The 19142-nt window shown below is 40.7% G+C and overlaps 1 protein-coding gene across 2 annotated transcripts in view; it reads right to left on the bottom strand.

Moving 5' to 3' along the window:
• The window catches only part of kcng1 (potassium voltage-gated channel, subfamily G, member 1), a 16445-nt gene extending 8886 nt beyond the window's left edge, over window positions 1-7559 (bottom strand). Inside the window, exons 1-2 of one of the 2 annotated variants that reach the window (XM_034877713.1) lie at window positions 7385-7558; window positions 6258-6419 (exon numbers count right to left, since the gene is read on the bottom strand). The gene's annotated coding sequence lies outside the window, so the exon portion shown is untranslated. Of the gene's footprint in view, window positions 1-6257; window positions 6420-7384 lie in introns of both variants that reach the window. The other variant, XM_034877714.1, reaches the window with a different exon arrangement.
• Between the last annotated feature and the right edge of the window lie 11583 nt (window positions 7560-19142).

The raw sequence follows: 19142 nt of genomic DNA, 5'->3' as shown, positions 1-19142 counted from the left end.
GACATAAGTATACACCCCCCTATGTTAAAATACAGGGGCATAAGTATACACCCCCCTATGTTAAAATACAGGGGACATGAGCATACACCCCCCTATGTTAAAATACAGGGGCATAAGTATACACCCCCCTATGTTAAAATACAGGGGACATGAGCATACAGCCTCCTATTTTAAATTCCCATAGAGGCGGACATATTTTAATTCCAATGGCCAAGGGAACTTCATCAGGATTCATAGTTTTCTGGATCCATGAAATAACTGGCCTTTAATAATAAAAACTTGCCTGCCTTTATGGGAATTTAGCATAGCTGGGTGTGTGTCATGCACCCTGCATATTAAAGAAGAACATTTAGTAATTTTATTTATTAACCCTTATAAATTAAGTTTTTGAATTAAGACATTAAGATCAATTTCCAAAAGATGTTTTTTTATTCCTCTTTTTAATCAACTTTAGCATGGGGGTGTAAACCTTCTCAAGCAACTGTAGGTGTTGGCCGAAGTGTGTGTGTGTGTGTGTGTGTGTGTGTGTGTGTGTGTGTGTGTGTTCTGACTCCCAATATTTATTATTATTGAGTAGGGCTGTCAAAAATAGCGCGTTAACAACATTAATTAGTTGTTTGTTGTTAATTAAGTCAATTTCTTTAACGCATTTCACGCATGCGCAGTGTGACAAATTATTCAGGTCAGGAAAGTGGTTGGGAGCTAGAGGCGAGATGGAGCAAGGTGAGCAAAGTGGGCCTATTGACGGATTCAAATATAAAAAGAATGATGATGGTACAGTTAACAAGTACAAGGTTATTGCAAGATTTGTAACAAGGAGTTTCAATTTCACCGGAGCTGTTCAAGCTTGAGGTACCATGTCAACGCCAAACATGCGTTTGCTGGGCCGTCAGGTTCAGCAAGTGGTTTGCGCCAGACCACGCTGAATGTTCGCAGGCCATTAACAAAATCAACCTCAGATAATTTGACCAGCACAATAGCAAACTGGATTGCAAAGGATTGTAGACCCATTAGCATTGTAGAAGACTCAGGTTTCCTTGATGTTTTGCAAGTGGCGTCTCAAGACTCATCCTATAAGCCACAGTTATGACGAAAATCCACGAGCTCTATGAAAACGAAAAAGAAAAAAGGAAAGAGGTCTTGGCTCAAGTAGACCACTGGACATCAGTGAGTAACAACAATTATCTCGGAGTAACGGCACATTTCTTCTTTTGCGCTGACTATATTAAAAACTGAGGAGCGTCATGTAAAGAACGGTTCCTTTCTGTTGCACGTAAGTGGGACATCAAGGGCAAGACAACAACCATTGGGACTGACAGTGCACATAATATGAAAATTATGTATCTGTGTCCTGTTATTTATCTTTTGGTATGCATTTCAGAAAAAAAATGGTTAGGATTCAGGTGTAATTGCAAATGGTGATTAATCCTGATTAATCCACTGAAAATTCTGATTAATTTGATTAAAAATTTTAATCATTTGACAGCCCTATTATTAAGATGTTTATCGAGCAGAACAAGATAGATATATCAACAGAGAGAGAAAGAGAAAGAAGAATATATAGAAATAGGAGAGCGAAAGGAAAGAGAAGATGTTTACTGCATGTCACCGGTGACGACCTCATGGCCTGTGTCCAAACTAATTTAATCAATTATAGTAATTTAGGGGGAGGCAGGTTAGACAGTAAGGAATTAAAATGCCAGTGCCTGGATTTGCTACACCACTAATTCTGGGAAAGGAAGGAGGCCTCGGTTTCTAAAACGGGGATGCGAGCGTGTCAATGAATGGTTATTAGGCACCTGCACTGTCAGCCTCTGTGAGCCGCTGATTACAGCCAGCATCTTCTAGCCATGAAATTAGAGCAACGCCACCCTGAGCTCTGCTTTCCAACACCCTGCCGGGTTGGATTATGTTTTAGTTTGGGCATTATTAGTTCACATATGGAAAAAGTTCAACACAAATCCTGGAGAGCAATGAAACATGTCTCGAATGCAGAGATCTTCAACAGGGTTTGGACCAATATTGTAAAAAAAAAATGTTGTTTCGCCATAGGGGATCAATAAAGAGTATACGTTAAATTAAATAAATTAATAGGAGGTCTCACTTTCAGCTAAGGCGTCACTGGCCTAAAAAAACGTTGAAGACCTCTGCTCTAATGGATCTTAACATCTGCACATTTTACAAATATTGAGTCCAAATATTGTCCTTCAAATCAACACTACTGTCGTTTGACAAAACCAAAACATTAGAATGAAAAGATGATTTCTCAAACAGTCCTTTTTGGTGCTACAAGCCTGTAAATTCTCACATTGTCCCTCCATGCGGCGGAGGTCATGGATACGCCTACAGCACGTCACCAGAGTGGATGTCCACACTCTCCTACCAGACTAAATCACACTTAACCCTCGAGGCTGTTTGATTTCTCACTTTCCCTTTAAACCAGACTGTGCTTTTGCCTCTCCGCAGTCACAGGAGCATTTTTTTTAAACTTGTTTTTTTCCCCCCTCTCTCCGTTGTGCCTCAGATGTCTCCTCTGGGTGGCTGACTCTGTCTCAGAAGGAGAGATGAAACACTGCGAAGACAGCGGAGGCTGTTCTCCCCAGCAGATCGGCTGAGGTCTGGCCTCTCTCGGTGCCAGCGTTATCACAGCCAAGCCACAGGGCATGTTCTCCAGATTGCCTGGTGAATCACTGGCTTTGCGAGGCTCTGTTGCCTGACTGCATTGCATTTCCCACAATGCCCTCTTCAAGAATCTTCAGAGCGCTTCATGACCACCACTACTCTTTTTGGTGATTTTAATGAGCTTATTAATGACAGCGATCAGTGCGAGGTCAAAGCAGAGCAACTCTTCAAAGAATTCAAAAACCTTTTAGAAGTTTCAGAGAAATCAGTCTGCAGAGACATGGATGCAACATTCCTGTTTCATTACAATGGGTCTGATTGATAGAAAATCTACAGTACATCTATGTAAAATGTTCAGCGATTGTATCCTACAAATAGACATTAATAGCTCATTCATCAATGATTATTATTTACGGCTGCATAATGGTGGAAGTGCTGTGTCATTTGCCAAGAGTCCAGATCGGAAAGATTTTTCTGTCTCTGAATCGAGGACAAGACTCAGTCTGTGAAACACAAACACATGGTAATTAAATGGCTGATCAGTATTTCTGATGAAAATCTAAGCCTCCGAGACTTACAATTAAAGTGAAACATATTTAACAGCTGTTAACCTCCCGGTGACAGCTGTTCGGAGTGCTGTCTCCTTTTCTTGCACATAACCTAACAACCTAATTCCTTCTTATTGGCAGAGCAATAATGTCATCCTGTACTCTGTCTCTCAGGCTAAATGACCATTCAGATCCCACGATGTCCTGTTGTTCTTTCAAACCACCAATTCTCCTCTTATTCCCTTAACAGCTCACTGTTCTCTAATGGACGATAAGAGGGTGGTTTATCCAGAAATGGACTTGATACCACCAAGACCCATCTCTCTCTCTTTCTCCTTCTCTCCCTTTGGAATCTTAAATGCTGAAACAGTCAGCCATGCCAGTGGGAGTACTAACCCAGAAGCCCTTTCCTTATAGTAATTTCAGGAGAAATTGTTGTAAACATAAATGTCTCTTTTTTTGTTGGAAGTGGGCGGCATTAATACATTCTGAAAACCCTGGAAGAAACTACAGCTCCAGGGCAGTAAATGTCTCCCTAACTCTAGACGTGGTCCACCACAATGTGCTGCTCTCTGTTCCTGAGGTACAGAGGCGCATGCTGTGGATGTAATACACTTGAAGGATGCCTATGTTAGCATTAACAGTTGTTTATTTTGTCTTCTTTCTACCATTTGATTTCAGCGCATGCATGTGTTTAAAAGCACACAATATCTCCTTCTCTTTTGCATGAAATAGCTTCATGGCCATATTTTCTATAGAAACAGCAACCTTTGGAAATGCCATTCAAGTATTCTTTTTCATCTCCCACTTTGGGTATAATGTCTCTGTCACAAAGAGCAAATGGAAAGCATCCCACCTCAGCACCACACCTGTCATTTTATGCCTGGGGTTTATTTCCCAGTGGTCCCATTTATCCTTGATTCCCCCCTCCCCCAAGGAGCCGACCCACCAAATCCCCACATTTCTTTACCACTGATCCACATCATGCCTTAGCACTCCTCATCCTCTAAGCCCGAGCAAACTGTGACATACACTATCTAATCAGCCCACAAAATATCTCACCACTGCCTCAACTTTACACCTATACACTCACATTCACTGTACTGTATGTGAGTATGTCTTTTTTCATCCAGGCATTTTTCTGCCTGAGCGGATGATCTTACACTCACCAGAAGTGAGTACTCCACTAACTTGATTATATAAACATTGCATAACATTAGGGTTCTCTGCATCGTCTGCATGCATTACCAATTGTCACTTTTCATTGTTTGATGGCCTTTTCCTGCTGAGCAGCAAACACCCGACCCCCCAGTTGATCTGGGCGATGTCAACCGTTTCTTTTTCACAGGCAGCTGTTAAAGGTGGCGCTGGGCTGGGCACGTATGCAGGCAAGATGGGCACAAACTCATACCGGTGAAGACCTGACTTCCTGTCACTCTACACTGAGTGTTTCAAAAGGATCTGTACACCGGGACTCAATGCAGGTCCCTGTGCGATGTGGTGTTAGACGGTACAAGCAAAGACCAATCACAGATAGGTGATGGAAAACTCTTAACACTATTACACTGTGAGTGAAAAAGTACTTTAGTTGATGTAATGGAATAAATGGAGCAGACATTCAACCACACAGGGCTTTCTTGCTGCCTGGATGGATGGATGGATGGATGGGAAGTGAGACTACATAAAGATCAATTACGTAATCAACACATCATGTGATGACTGGGCAGTACTTCAAATGTTTGGTGTTGAGTGCAAAATATTGCAGCTTTCCTGTCATGGGATATGACAGGCCATGCCATATGAAAAAGGTGCAAGTGGCTATTGGAATTTGGTGTGGATTGGTAAAAATAATTAGTTCAGACAGGATGTGAAAGAAGTAGTCGACATAGACGCTTCATTTCTGGGATTGTTCAGGTGCTGCTGGATGTCTCTCATTTTCGTCCGGATGACCGTCCCCTTCCTCTTTCTTTAATGGATGGTGGATTCATGAGGACTATGGTTACCTGGTCCAAGGATCTCTGCAGGGGAAATCCAGAGAGCTAGCTAGACTATCTGTCCAATCTGAGTTTTCTGTCGGACAACTAAAACAATGTGTATGTGTAAATATGTGTACTAAAACGTACACATGGTCCGCCAAAACAAGTTCCTTCCTGAGACTATTTTGGCAGACAAAATGCTAATAAACCAGAGCACGTTTTTCTCCCATCCCAGAATGCTGTGCGGACTAGGCAGACCTTCCCCTGCAGTCCTGTGAAAGAATGTCTGCCAATGTGAGACAATGAAAATAGCAATCAGGGCAGCTGTGGCTCAGGTGGTATAGCCATGGTGTTTGATCTTTGCACTCATGTCGAGTCCGTTCAGTTTCTGTGGTCCAATGCCACCAAAAGTGATGGAAATTCATGTCTTTTGTTCAGAAGTGAAATATTATAGCTAAAAAATGAAAACTGATTCATTTCAATTGTTAACCTGGAAATATAGTTTCAGTTTAGTTTTTCTTGAAGGTTTTAGTTTTTATTTAGTTTACTACGTAACAGTTTTCAATGCTTATTGTTAATCACCCTACTGTAATTGTTATTAGTTATTCTTCGTCTACCAATTGGAAGGTTGGCGGTTCGATTCTTGGCCCCTCTTCTACATATCCTTGGACAAGCCATTGAACCCCAGAATCCCAATGCTGCCCAATCTGTGTGTGAATGTTCATGAATGTGTATCTGATGAGCAGGTGGCACCTTGTATGGCAGCCTCGGCCACTGGTGTATGAGTGTGTGTGAATGGGGTGGTGATGGCGCAGTAAATACGACACGTGCCTTTGGTGTGGGAGACCGGGTTTGATTCCCACTGTGATCGTCAACCAATGTGTCCCTGGGCAAGACACTTAACCCATGGTTGTGTGACATATGTAGAATTTGGAAGTTGGATAAAAGCATCAGCTATAGGACATGCAATGTAAAATCACTTTGAGTTGATGTTAAGACTAAAAAGGTGCAATATGAATGCAGTCTTTTTACATTAAAGAGGGTCCAAATACGCAGCCTCTAATGTCTACGTGGACTGCGGAGAGAAAGAAAAAAACAATATCCTACTTACAATTTTAAAGCACATCCATCACTTGGTTTGTGTAAAGCCTGAGCCTCGACTGAATATCTCTTCCCACTGGTGGTCCTGGGAAATAATGTTGCTGGCGCCTCTTCGATCCGCTCTAATGACACTTCAGGATATGTATTTTAGATACCTTCTATATAACGACACCTGTGAATTAACAGACTATAATTAGTTTGTGGGCACTTCTTTGTGGGGGCAGGATCCGACTGTTAGGAATAAAAGTCATTAGCCCATCTCGTTAAAGTCACTATTACCTGAAGGAGGGAGAGAAGATGATCTATTACGTGTCATATATCACTGATCCAAAGTGGGGCATTTGCATTGTGGGCCCATAATCAAATTATGGCGGCATAATCTAACATCATCTTCAGAGGGAGAAAATTGAAAAGGATCTCTGATGCTGAAACTGAAACATAACATCAGCTGTGATTCATTGTTTGAGGACTTGAAGTGGCTCTCGGATGTAAAAGTTTCTCTTTCATTGGTTATTCAATTTGAAATAATTCTTTTTTTGTTGGGTTGGAATTTCAAATCCCTCTGCAAATAGAGCAAGGTAGAGAACATGTCTCTCTAGAACAGTGAACATTGTCTCTGTTGAGATATCAGTAAATGTTGACAGATCACAACATGCTGTAATGTAGCAGCAGCCTTGTTACCATGGTGTTGTCCAGTATGCAAATCACTGTCAGCTGTTAAAGACATATTGTAGATGGGTCAAAAGATCCAAAACAAAATAATAATGCTTTGAATAGAAAGTAGATAGTTAACGATCTTAATGTATCAAAGCATTGAACTATATACTGTATATTATGAAATCAAATTTAGAAAGGAGTGCACTGCATACTTGCAAAGATCTAATTCACATTTGTGTAATGGGAATAAACCCATAGGATGAGATATACAATAACACAGTTAAAGTAAAGATTTGAGCCCCAATCTCAACCTCGGGGTAATCAGCTGCAATAATATCAGTCAGTCCTGCTAATTTCAACTTTCACTGTAAAAAAGAAACAGCGATAAACTCTCTTCTAAGTGTGACTTGCAATTAATGTACAACAAATGCGAGTTTGAATATGTGAATATTGTAACGTGAACATGAAAAATATACTCACTGTGCTCCTGAATCAGTTCCTCAGCAGCTGTTAGTTTGCTGAAGGCGCTGAGAAGAATGCACATGAAGGAAAATATGAAACATGCCTCCACCTTCTGCTGCTCCCTCTGTTCCATCTACGCACAGGCAATAGGCTGGTGGAGTACGAGGATGCTATTTGATGATGATGATGAGCAACAGGCTGAATCGCCTCCCTCCCTCCCTTCTTCCCTCCCTCCCTTCTTCCCTCCCTCCCTTCTTCCCTCCCTCCCTTCTTCCCTCCTTCCCTTTCCCTTTGCCCTCGAATCTCCCTCGCCCGCTCTCTCTCTATCCTGCCCCCTTCCTCCAACGCTGACATCAGAAGTGGGTGTGCCATTAGACCAAAAGCTTTTAAAAGAGAAATCCATGGCAACCATCATCTAGAAAGACATGCTTCCCCTCCACCTTTTTTAATGCGAATGAGTCCCGTCTTTTGATTATAGATTCACACAAAGGTTTATATTTGTCCAGCGGGTGGCCCGGCTGACGGGGGGAGGGAGGAGTGGAGGGGAGGGCAGCTGTAGGATGGCTCAGACTCACCAGGGTGTCCAATTTTAGACAAGTGGTGGGAATTGCTATCATGAGGTACGATGATGAGGAGGAAGGGATGGCTCATACACATAATGTTTATCACCACCACAGCAAATGCTGCATTTTTGTTGTTTTCTGTTGCATTTTTTTAAATCAAATTGTTCTCGATGAAAGATGTTTTTCATGATCTAGTTCAAAAACTCTCCTCTACTCTTTATACTATTGCCAGCCATAACACACCATCCTTTTGCTGTCCTTCACAAACAAACTTTTTCACCTATTCTCTTATGTTGCTGGTTTTGGATTATTAATAACACATAGATAGCTAGATAGATCGATAGATATTGATCCCAATAAAATGGGAAATTATAGTGTGACAGCAGCAAAATCAGTCACACAGCACAGAATGTAAATATAAATGAAATACTAGGATACAATATACATACATACAATATACGTGAAATAATGTTAGGAATAAAATACAAGAAAAAATAATTTAATACATACAAGATGGGAATACAGAAATGTGCAACTGTTTAAATAGTATGATAAAATGTAAACAAACCAGTAGTGCAGGTTGCATTAGTGCAATTTTGTAATAATAATAATCATCCATTCATTTTATATAGGTACTAGAAAGGCCCTTTACAAGGTCAATGGAAAATAACACAATCACAATAACATGAAAGATCAGTTTAACAACAACAATAACTAGAGATACACATTGAAGGTGCCTCAAACAGCATAGAAACAGGATTACCCCCCCCCCCCCCAAAAAAAAAACGGGGTAGAGGGTGACAACTGCAAGCTGCATAATTTCTAAAAAGGCTGTGAGATTCGGTGGTAACACAACAAATGTATACAAGCACATGAAAATTCTGTCCTGGGTTTTAACTTTAGAGGATGGATACCCGACCCCGACGGGACCCGACGGGACCCGACGGGACCCGACGGGCCAGGCCGTATTCGAACAGATTTTTTAGAAAGGAGGCTCGGGTTCGGGTCGGGCTCGGTCACATCAGCGCGATAAGGCATTGAACATTTTTTTGTGTAAACTCATTCTTTTTTCCTGTTTATAACTTTTGGGTTTTTTATTACTATTGGTTTGTTTTTTCTTTTTTGCTTGCTTATTTACCGTTTGGGTCTTACTGCATGTTTTAGCATTTGAAGCACTTTGCTACTTTGTCTGTAAAAGGTGCTATATCAAGTAAACCTATTATATTACATTCTCAGCAGCGGCAGCAAGGCATTAAACTAAACATGTACAGTATATGTGTGAGTGAATGCTGAATTACCGCATCTCTTATTGGGGCGGTTTATCAATACAGGTTAAGCAAGGTATTTATTTTACTCAGATTTACTGACATAATCCCCCACATATGATGTTAATAAAAGCGGGCTTTCCACACAAACAAACGTACATGTGTCATTAGTATGAGAAACAAATGTGATTTTAACTGTGTCGGGCTAGGGTCGGGCTCGGACATAGATATCTTAATGCCTGTCGGGCTCGGGTCGGGTTCGGTTACTGCTCTGTCGGACGCGGGCCGGGCTCGGACAGAAAAATCCGGGCCGGTCCGCACTCTATTTAACTTATCAATAATCACAAAACATCGTACACCACTAACAGCATTGACTAGGACTCACAGGCCCAGTGAAGGTGTGTATAGAGCAGTTCCCCGGTCAATGATTTTAACTGTGGTGTTAGGAGAAATTGCCTTATCCTCATCCATCCATCTTCATCCGCTTATCTGTTATCGGGTCGCGGGGGCAGCAGCTCCAGCAGGGGTCCCAAAACGTTCCATTCCCGAGCCACATCAACCAGTTCTGAGGCGTTCCCAGTCCAGGTTGGAGATATAATCTCTCCACCTAGTCCCGGGTCCTCCCTGGGGCCTCCTCCCTGTTGGACGTGCCTGGAACACCCCCCTAGGGAGGCCCCCAGGAGGCCTCCTTCCCAGATGCCCAAACCACCTCAACTGGTTCCTTCGATGCAAAGGAGCAGCAACTCTACTATTTTCTGATGACTGAGCTTCTCACCCTATCTCTAAGTGAGACGCCAGCCCCCCTCCTGAGGAAACCCATTTCGTCCGCTTGTACCATGGATCTCGTTCTTTCCGTCACAACCCAGCGTTCATGACCATAGGTGAGGGTAGGAACGAACACTGACCGGTAGATCGAGAGCTTTGCTTTCTGGCTCAGCTCTCTTTGCGTCACAACGGTGTAATAAATGGAATGTAATACCGCACCGGCTGCTCCGATTCTCCGACCAATGTTACTCTCCATAGTCCCCTCACTTGCAAACAAGACCCCAAGGTATTTAAACTCCTTCACTTGGGGTAAGGACTCACTCCCTACCCGAAGAAAGCACTCCATCCGTTTCCTGCTGAGAACCATGGCCTCAGATTTAGAGGTGCTGATCCTCATCCCAGCCGCTTCACACTCGGCTGCAAACCGATCCAGTGAGTGCTGAAGGTCACAGACCGACGAGGCCATCAGGACCACATCATCTGCAAAAACTAGCGATGAGATCCTGATCCCATCAAACTGCAACCCCTCCCCACCCCGACTACAAAATTAAAGAGACTGTCATGATGTCCAATGCCATTGAGGAAATACACACGTTTCAGTATGCTGGGCACATTCTGTCCACTGAGCATTACATCAAAATTGTGTTAGGGTCCATTATTCCATTATTGATCTAACTGTCTTGAACCGAATGGAAACTGCAAGAGTAAACACACATGACAAGTCAATCTCAGTGTATTATTTTCACTCCAATGGCGTTATGGCCTGCAATGTGAAGTGAAAAAACCTAAATGTGCGTCTTTTTTTCTTTTAGTGCAGGTCCAGTTTTCTTCCTGAGTCTGCCTGTGTGTGTTTAAGTGATTATTATTTTACGACTGTGGATATAGCATTCAGTATGTGTGTTCATAAAGAGACATATTGTAAAGGAAGAACAATATATATATATATATATATATATATATATATATATATATATATATATATATATATACACACACACATAGAGGATCAATCCAAAGAATCCAAAGTGGTGGATCGACCAGAACCAGACTTTTATTGCTGCCATGCAGCTAATGAGGCTAAAAATGTTATGCTCACTTTCATCATGTTGCAGCTTTGGGTGGCAAGAGTGTGCATTTGTGTTTTTAAATTAAAGATGGCTTGTTGTTGTTCATGACTAATGACACCTTAATGTTTCCAATTGTGTGTTCACACTTGTGTGGGCCAGTTTATGGGGGAGAACTGAGCTTTATTTAGACTGCATGGCACAGACAATGGGTCAAAATATATCCAGAAATCACATCAGAAACAAATCCACTTTTGTTGTCCTAGCAATTCTTAACCCCAGTACATTAGTGCTTTCTAGAAGTAGAAATGTACAACATGGAATATTAAATCATCCAAAATGGCAGATATAATATAGGAAGAAAGAACAAGTGGTTGTTTGTCAGCTACAGCAGTGATTGCACCTACAGGTGTTACAGGTACACCAGCTGACTGTTGATTACTAATTAGTGGTATAATTATAACATGTTTTGCTCTTAGGGTTAGGAACTTTTTCTCTGACAGTTTTCTCAGTGGTGAATTTCTAAGCGGCTGTTTCTTTCTGCAGCTTCCTACAGCTTAAAGAGTCCAAATATTCAGCCTTCACCTTTAATCCTCTGGCTTGTGGAGAATTCCAATGGTTTAATAATCACATACCCTTTTCAAAGTTCCCTTTTATCTCCAAAACTTGGTAAAAAAAAAGACTTAAAAAGGTAAAAAAAGTCATTTGGGTACTACTTTAGTCAGATTTAGATGTGAAGAACATCCCACTCCCAAAGCAGATGAAAACTCTGGTTTAGTTTAAAAGCATTGAGAAGTTCAGCCTACGTACTTCTGCAATGTATTCCGGCTGCTCTGTGAAATGGATCCAGTGAGTTTTCACTGGTGGTCAAGGATTGTGGTCTTGAGAGGGACCGCGTGTCTTCACAGATTGGGAACTGGCTTAGCCACTGTCTGTCTTCAGAGGCAGGATTAAGCTGTGGCATAATGTGATGTTTTATTGATCCGGAAGACTCATACTGTCCTGTTGGTACAGACCTGACTCAACCATAACTAAAGCTTGTGGTACAAATTAACAAATCATTCACATGTGTCAAAATGTCTGAGTTCTCAAAAGATACTTGAAAGAAATAAAAGCCCTCCAGTGTGTATTTTTTACAGTTTCAACCATGCAAAGAGAAGTAGAGTAGAGAAGGCTCTGCAGGAGGCACACTTGGAATAAAAATGGACTAGTTCTTTATTTCAGTGTAAACAGACAAACAAGCTCTCACACTCACTCACATTATGGCATGGATTCAACAGCTTTTGTTCCCTACCATTGTCATCAGAGTAGCTGAAATGGCTTCCTTTGTTGTTGCAATTGCAATTGCTCAGTGCATAGTTAATGCAGGTCACGCAGCAGTCCTGATGACATTAATTAAGGCAGCAAAAGTAAGACAAAGGTCTTGTAGTTAATCAGAAGCACGCTCATTGTCCCCTTTGTTTTTGCCAAAGGCAGCAGTTCACTGAAATGGCAATGTATTCTAGGAATGGCTGCTTGGGGTTCTCAGAACGGTGATCAGCATGCCCTACATCCTGGCTGGGCTGAATTAAAAAAAACAACTGAATAAGCGTAGGAAGGAAAAATGAGATTGATCATCTACTTTTCTCATTAGCTGACCTTCTGTGGCAGGAAACATATGCTACTCTGCCCGGAGCAACCAAGGGTCGATACAACAGCAAAGAGCCAATGTTCAACCTGCAGCGGGGATAAATAAAAGCAAAAGCACAGTGGCTTCGCTTCTAGGATTTCTGGTGGTAGAAGAAGGGTTCACATGCTTGCTTTAGTAAAAGTAGAGATACAACATGGTGAATAATACTTCTTTACGTACTTCTTTTTCTTCTTCAAGTACTGCATTCAAAATCATCATTCAGTATCATCAGCAAAATTAAAAAAGTAAAAGTAGGCATTCTGCAGAAAGATGTTCCCTATGACTGAATTGCTGTATAGGCCTACAGTATATTGCATAATGCTGAAGCGTCAATCAGTACCTTTACATGCACACCAATTCTCCACTATAATTCTGAATGTGACATTGTTACGAATTTGATACGTGTCATGTAAACAACATTTTCTGTTTGGATATACTGAACAAGGGCATTTTCCGAATATAGCATTGTTTGATTAAGACGTTGGATATTCCGGTATCATTCCAGTTTTACACGCATTCTTTGGCAACCAGGTCTTATGCAAAAACATAGCGGGAATTGGAAGGAGACAAGTTAAGCACACATTTGTACTTAAGCTCAGTACTTGAGTAAATTTACTTGTTAACTTCCCACCACTTGTGATTTATAGATGACCCAATATTTAATGTCTGCTAATAGGAATGTAAAGGTCTGAAAAACTGTTATCCATAGTGAGAGAGTTGTTTTGCTGGTGCCAAATTTTAACATTTTAATTAATAAAACAAGGGGCTTGGAATAGATTGTGGTACACGAATGAGGGAAACTTTAACAGAAGTTAACTGGCTGAAGAGGAAGAGATGGCGGAAAAAGTCCAAAGTCTGGACCCATTGTTGCCATGTAGTTGTGTTCCCAACAGTTTGGACATGCCCTCAACCTTTTCACAGGCATTTTGCATTCATAGTTAGACCCATAATTTCATTATTGGATTGTCCAGTGAGATATTAGTTATCACAGAATTTCTGAAATGCTTATATTATTATATCCTTAGCCATGTAATGGGTTACAGTCCCAAAGTGGCACAGCTGTGTCCGTTTGACTGAGGCCACAACTTTACCTTGGCAATATTGTAGCTTCTCTAAATGCGAGTAGAAGAAAAAAATGACCTCGGTACGTATGATTAAATGTTCAGTCTTAGGCGATAAGACTCCATTGCTAAATGAATATTTCGTGTATATCTATACAGAGGGGTAGAGAACCATCAGACTGCCCCGATGGAATCTAGACACTGATGGTGGTGACGAAGGAGCCTGAAGACCAGACTGAAGGAGGCTCCGGACCAGTCAGTTGGAGAAGATGACTGGAGGTGGAAGGGGGGTGGGGGGGTGGGGGGGGGGGGGGGGGGGGGGGGGGGGGGGGGGGGGGGGGGGGGGGGGGTGGAGGGTTGCACTCTTTGCTTGCATTGACAGCTGAATGCACAGGGAGAAACGATTATTTAAAGCAGGGTTGTGGCGCTACCAGCTGATTTGAGTTAGGTAAAGCAATGAATATATGAAGAAGTTACACTGGATTTACACTGAGATACGTTCCAATCAGGAGAGACTAGTTACAGATATGCAACAGTTACACACAGCATGATAAAATATACATTTATTTGGACAACAGCTCAATTGATCTAGGAGTGCATCAATTGGTAGTTAGGTCGTCCTGAAAGAATTTACGCTGAGCTACATAAGAGAACGAGTATACAATATAGCGAGAGCTGCTGTCATGGAGCAGAAGAATCAGAACACATTGTATGACAGTGTAGAAACGTGTGGGAGGTGTCTGTGACCTTAGCCTATTTCTGACAGCTGTCAGGTCGCAGTGTTGCTTCAAACAACACACACTTCATGCTACTCACATGTGAAGAACATTGAATACGTTACCAATGATGGCTTTGTTTGTGTGGAATCTATTTATTTGTGCCAAGTTCTAGCAGATTGCTACTCTCCACCTGTAGTACACGGGCATGCTTCATATTGAGCATGGGTTTTTGGCATATTACGATTATTTGGTTCAAGGTCCAAATGAAATCTTCCTGATATTACATTAACAAGAAAAAAATTAATAAATCTTTACTCTTTGATTATGTGTGATGACACATTTTCACTCATGAAATGTTAAGTCGTCCACCTGGATGATTTAAAACTCCTCCAGAAGTAGCCCAGGGATCTATTTCAAACACAGTTTTTTGGCAGGTGAAGTGGTCCATCTGTCGGGTGAAGCGGTTTGTAACGTTCCTAAAATATGAGCACATTTTGAACATTTTCCTCTTGAAGTGATGGCTTATTAAGCAGCATTCTAAAAGTATCCAATGAGTACACAGTGGGCTCAAAAGCAGCCAGATCACAGCGGTGGAAGAAGTCCATGGCAGAAATACCAGCACTCATCTGATTCAAGTGCTTTTACATTAGCCTGTAGCTGTGTGTGACACACACACACACACACACACACACACTTTGGTAGATTGTAGCAGGTGAAACTTTACTACCATTCATTATTTCAGGGCCACTTGCAATATTAAAAGACACACTCACAAATCTGTGTTTCATCTTAAAAAACTATTATAATATACTATGCATGACACAAGGCTGCCTTTGCGTATTAAACAGGACATTAAAGCTATTTCTGTCGCCCCTACGAGGAATTCTAAGTAATGACCACAACACGGTTGGCGCATCCATGAGTTACAATTTCAAGTTCTGTTGAGTGTAATTCAGTCTCTGACATTTCATTACACACTGACCATGAAAGAGAATATCTTGAGACTTTTGTTTTGCAAAGAATTTACAAGAATAACTTCACAGTACAGAAACCTCGCAGTTTGAAGCAGTGCCCCTGCCTGCCTTTTACTCTTGGTGAATGACTCAGCACATCATCTCACCGGCGCTACGATGTTTTGTTCACCAGGTAAAAACACCTCTGAAGGTGAAAAGTGGACCAGTTTCCTCTTTTTCTGAGACTCTCTGATCCAATCTTCCAAAAAAAAAAAAGAAATCAATGAAAGGTTAGGAGTCGGGACATCTCAGTTGGAATATGCAATTCAATCTACAGAAGAAGGGAAGCGGTAGAGAGCAGTGGCAAAGTCATGGTAAGCAAAAGGTGTAAATCAAGTGAAGAGGGGAAAAATGCTCTTTGTGTTGCCTTGATTTTGAAATTTGAACCACATTGCTTCATATTACTGTTACAGTGCTGAGAAACATGCAGAAATGGCACATTACACTCATTGTGCATACTATAAAAAAAAGAGCCATAAGAATGTAAAGTGTAGAATATCTTGAACGCACTAACACGGCGTGTCGCAAGTTTTGAAGTTCATGCATATGAGAAATTTAGGATGATGAAATGATGTAAAAAGCAAAAACAGATTTTTTTTACTTCAAGAGTGAAGTTTAATTTAAAAATGCGTCATGTTCCCATCATTGTGGAGAGTGTTTGTATTTCACTTAGTGAGGTATATGGAATGGTTTGGATAATAACTTAACCCTCATGTTGTCCAAATTGACCCGTTTTCCTATATCAATGTTCTTAATAATGATTGATTCCACACAACGCTCTTTGGCAAGTACAAATCTTTACTTTCATTAATGCTGGGGCATCATATTCAAATTTATAGCATTTGAAAAACAAATTGAAGTGGTTTTGAAATAGCATTGAGTAAAAGTTGACATATTCCAGTCTGGGATTATCTTTTTAGTCTAAACAATTCCTAATTTCTGCTTTTCTAACAAACATTGGGCATACATTTCCAATGAATGAGGTTTATTGACCATAAATTCCAAAAATAACTGTAAAACTAAAGTTAACAACTTAGTGTTACGTAGTGTTGAAAACGTAAAAAAAAAAGTGATGAACGTTGGGGAAAAAAGCATCAAAAGTGTTTAAAAAAAAAGGACAAAAAACTTAAGAAAAAATTAAATATATCATCGCTTGATGAGGTAGGGTGTTACGCCCCAGTCTAGGGGGTGCTGAGGACACAACATGAAATAGCCGCTTCTTCCGTCTCCCAAGTAGCCACAAACAGTTATTTGTTTGAATGTCAGAAATACTTATTTATTTGCATTAAAATATATAGAAACATTTTGAGGCTTCAGGGTGTCCTACCACCAAAATGACCAACAAATGATCCTGTCTAGGAAATAAGAAATTAACCCTAACAAACCCAAATGGCAAAAAGAATGACAAAACATATTTCTGATCGACCAATGCCTTGGTCGCGGTTCTCTGATCCTCTTTTAAATGAAAGCGCTGTAGATATCTTCTCTAACAGACGAGATGGGGGAATCTACACATCTCATTTCTCCAGCCGAAGCCTTCTTTGTTATAAACAAATTCAACCCAAGCGCTCTTTGGTGCATGTTACTAACACAACTTCTTCCCTTTCCCGTAGTCTTGTGCTCTCGCCCCTCTCCTCCTATCGCTTCCTTCAGGTGTTTATGGCTCTGTGGTTGGAGGGAGTCTCTCTCTCTCTCGTTTGAGTCAGTCTCTCTCTGTGGTTGGCGTCTCTCTCTCTCCCTCTCCCAAACGGTTGAGGTAGATGCCCCCCCCCCCACCCTGAGCCATGGTTCTGCTTGAGGTTTCTGCCTCTTAAAAGGGAAGTTTTTCCTTGCCTCTGTGGCCTCGTGCTTGCTCTTGGTAGGAACTGTTGGGTATCTGTAAATAACATCCCAGAGTACGGTCTAGACCTGCTCTTTATGAAAAAGCATAATGAGATAACTGTTGTTGTGATTTGGAGCTATATAAATAAAGTTGAATTGGTGATGTGGCTGATTGCATTACTCTTGATCATCTGTCCATCTTATAGAGCCTGCCCTGACAACTTGATTGGTGCATACAGCTCTGGTTTGAGCATTGTTGCTCCACAACGACCATGGGCATCGCCATGTGTTATGGAAATATATTTGTTTACATGTTTGAAATAAAAACTAAATACATTTCTAAAAATCCAAATCAAAAAGGAAACTGTCTTTAACCCTCCCATTGTCCTTGGGTCAAATTAACCCTCCTTCCTACACAACAACTGATTCCAAACAACGCTCTTTGACAACTACAAAGCTCTACTTTGATTTTGGTGCATCTTATTCAATTTTATATTATTTGAAAAACGAATTGAAGTGGTTTTGAAATAGTATTGAGTAAAAGTTGAAATATTCAATCAACATACGCTCCTTTAATTTTAGTCGAAATAATTCCTAATTTGTGCTTTTCTAACTCAAACATTAGGTATAATTTCTTATGAGGTTTGACCATAAAATCCAAAATTAACTGTGGAACTAAAGTCAACGTTACGCAGTATTGACAATGTCAAAAAAAGTGACAAAAATTTAAAAAGTGTTGAAAAAAGGGACAAAATTGTGAGAAAGTGTTAAAAACATTGATAAAAAAGCATGAAAAGTGTTGTATGTATGTGTATGTATTTTGACGGGAATACAACACAAGGGTTTAAGAGAAAAGCACCACTACCCAATTGTCAACTGATGAAAAGCATCCTTCTACACTGAGTTCACATTTGTGTGTGTGTGAGATTGTGTTGTCATTTAGTACTTAACAAGCTGCGACGAGAGTATTACAGCACAGGTCTTGGTCTTTTTTGCAAGTGTTTCTGCCAAGCACCATGAGAGTTGGGCTGTCATTCAGAGTGCAACCTGGCACCTGATGGTGTTCTGGCACATTACCTGCCACCTTCGCTATAAAACGTATGAGTGCCACTGAAAAAGGTGAACAAATTACAGCTGGTAAATAACAGAGCCTGAGTTGTGAAACGAGGAAGTTGTCAAAGGTTTGATGAAAATCCTGTTCAAGCACTTCACTTTAAGTGAGCATCACATCTTTTATCCCACTCTCTACTCTACTGTATCATAAAAATTCCTTTATGTAAATAGTGCACATATCCACACTCCTTACATTGCTTCTCTGATATTAATGCACTCTTGCAAATGTAACACAGAATTTCCCTTTGAGGATCAATAAAGTGTGTCTTGTGCTATTCCAATTTGTATTATTTGGGCCTCATCTTCTCATAACATGATATTTGACTGCCATCATGTGAGTCTGTCAGTAGAAGATACAACCTGATATTTCAGACCAGAGCTTTATTAGTTAGGAAAAGTCAGATTTTTTTTTTTTTCTTTTTCTTTGTAAGGGTTTTGGAACACACAAACACGCTGACCACATCAGAAAATGATGTGGTTCTGGAAGGCAGTCATGCATTGGGAGGACATCATATTTGAACAAATTCAACTTGAATGCGGTCTTAAAATAGGCAAATCATGCAGCAGTTAAAATATGTTTACTGGTCAATAAAAAATACAAAAAAAAATTCTGACCTCCAGTGATTGAAAGTTTTTGGTTACTGTAGTAATGTACAGTGGGTACGGAAAGTATTCAGACCCCTTTAAATTTTTCACTCTTTGTTTCATTGCAGCCATTTTCCA

The sequence above is a fragment of the Etheostoma cragini genome, chromosome 7 (genome assembly GCF_013103735.1).
Source record: "Etheostoma cragini isolate CJK2018 chromosome 7, CSU_Ecrag_1.0, whole genome shotgun sequence".
NCBI lineage: Eukaryota > Metazoa > Chordata > Actinopteri > Perciformes > Percidae > Etheostoma > Etheostoma cragini.
The sequence above is the reverse complement of the archived record's forward strand: the minus strand, read 5'-3'. Positions and strand labels throughout refer to the sequence as shown.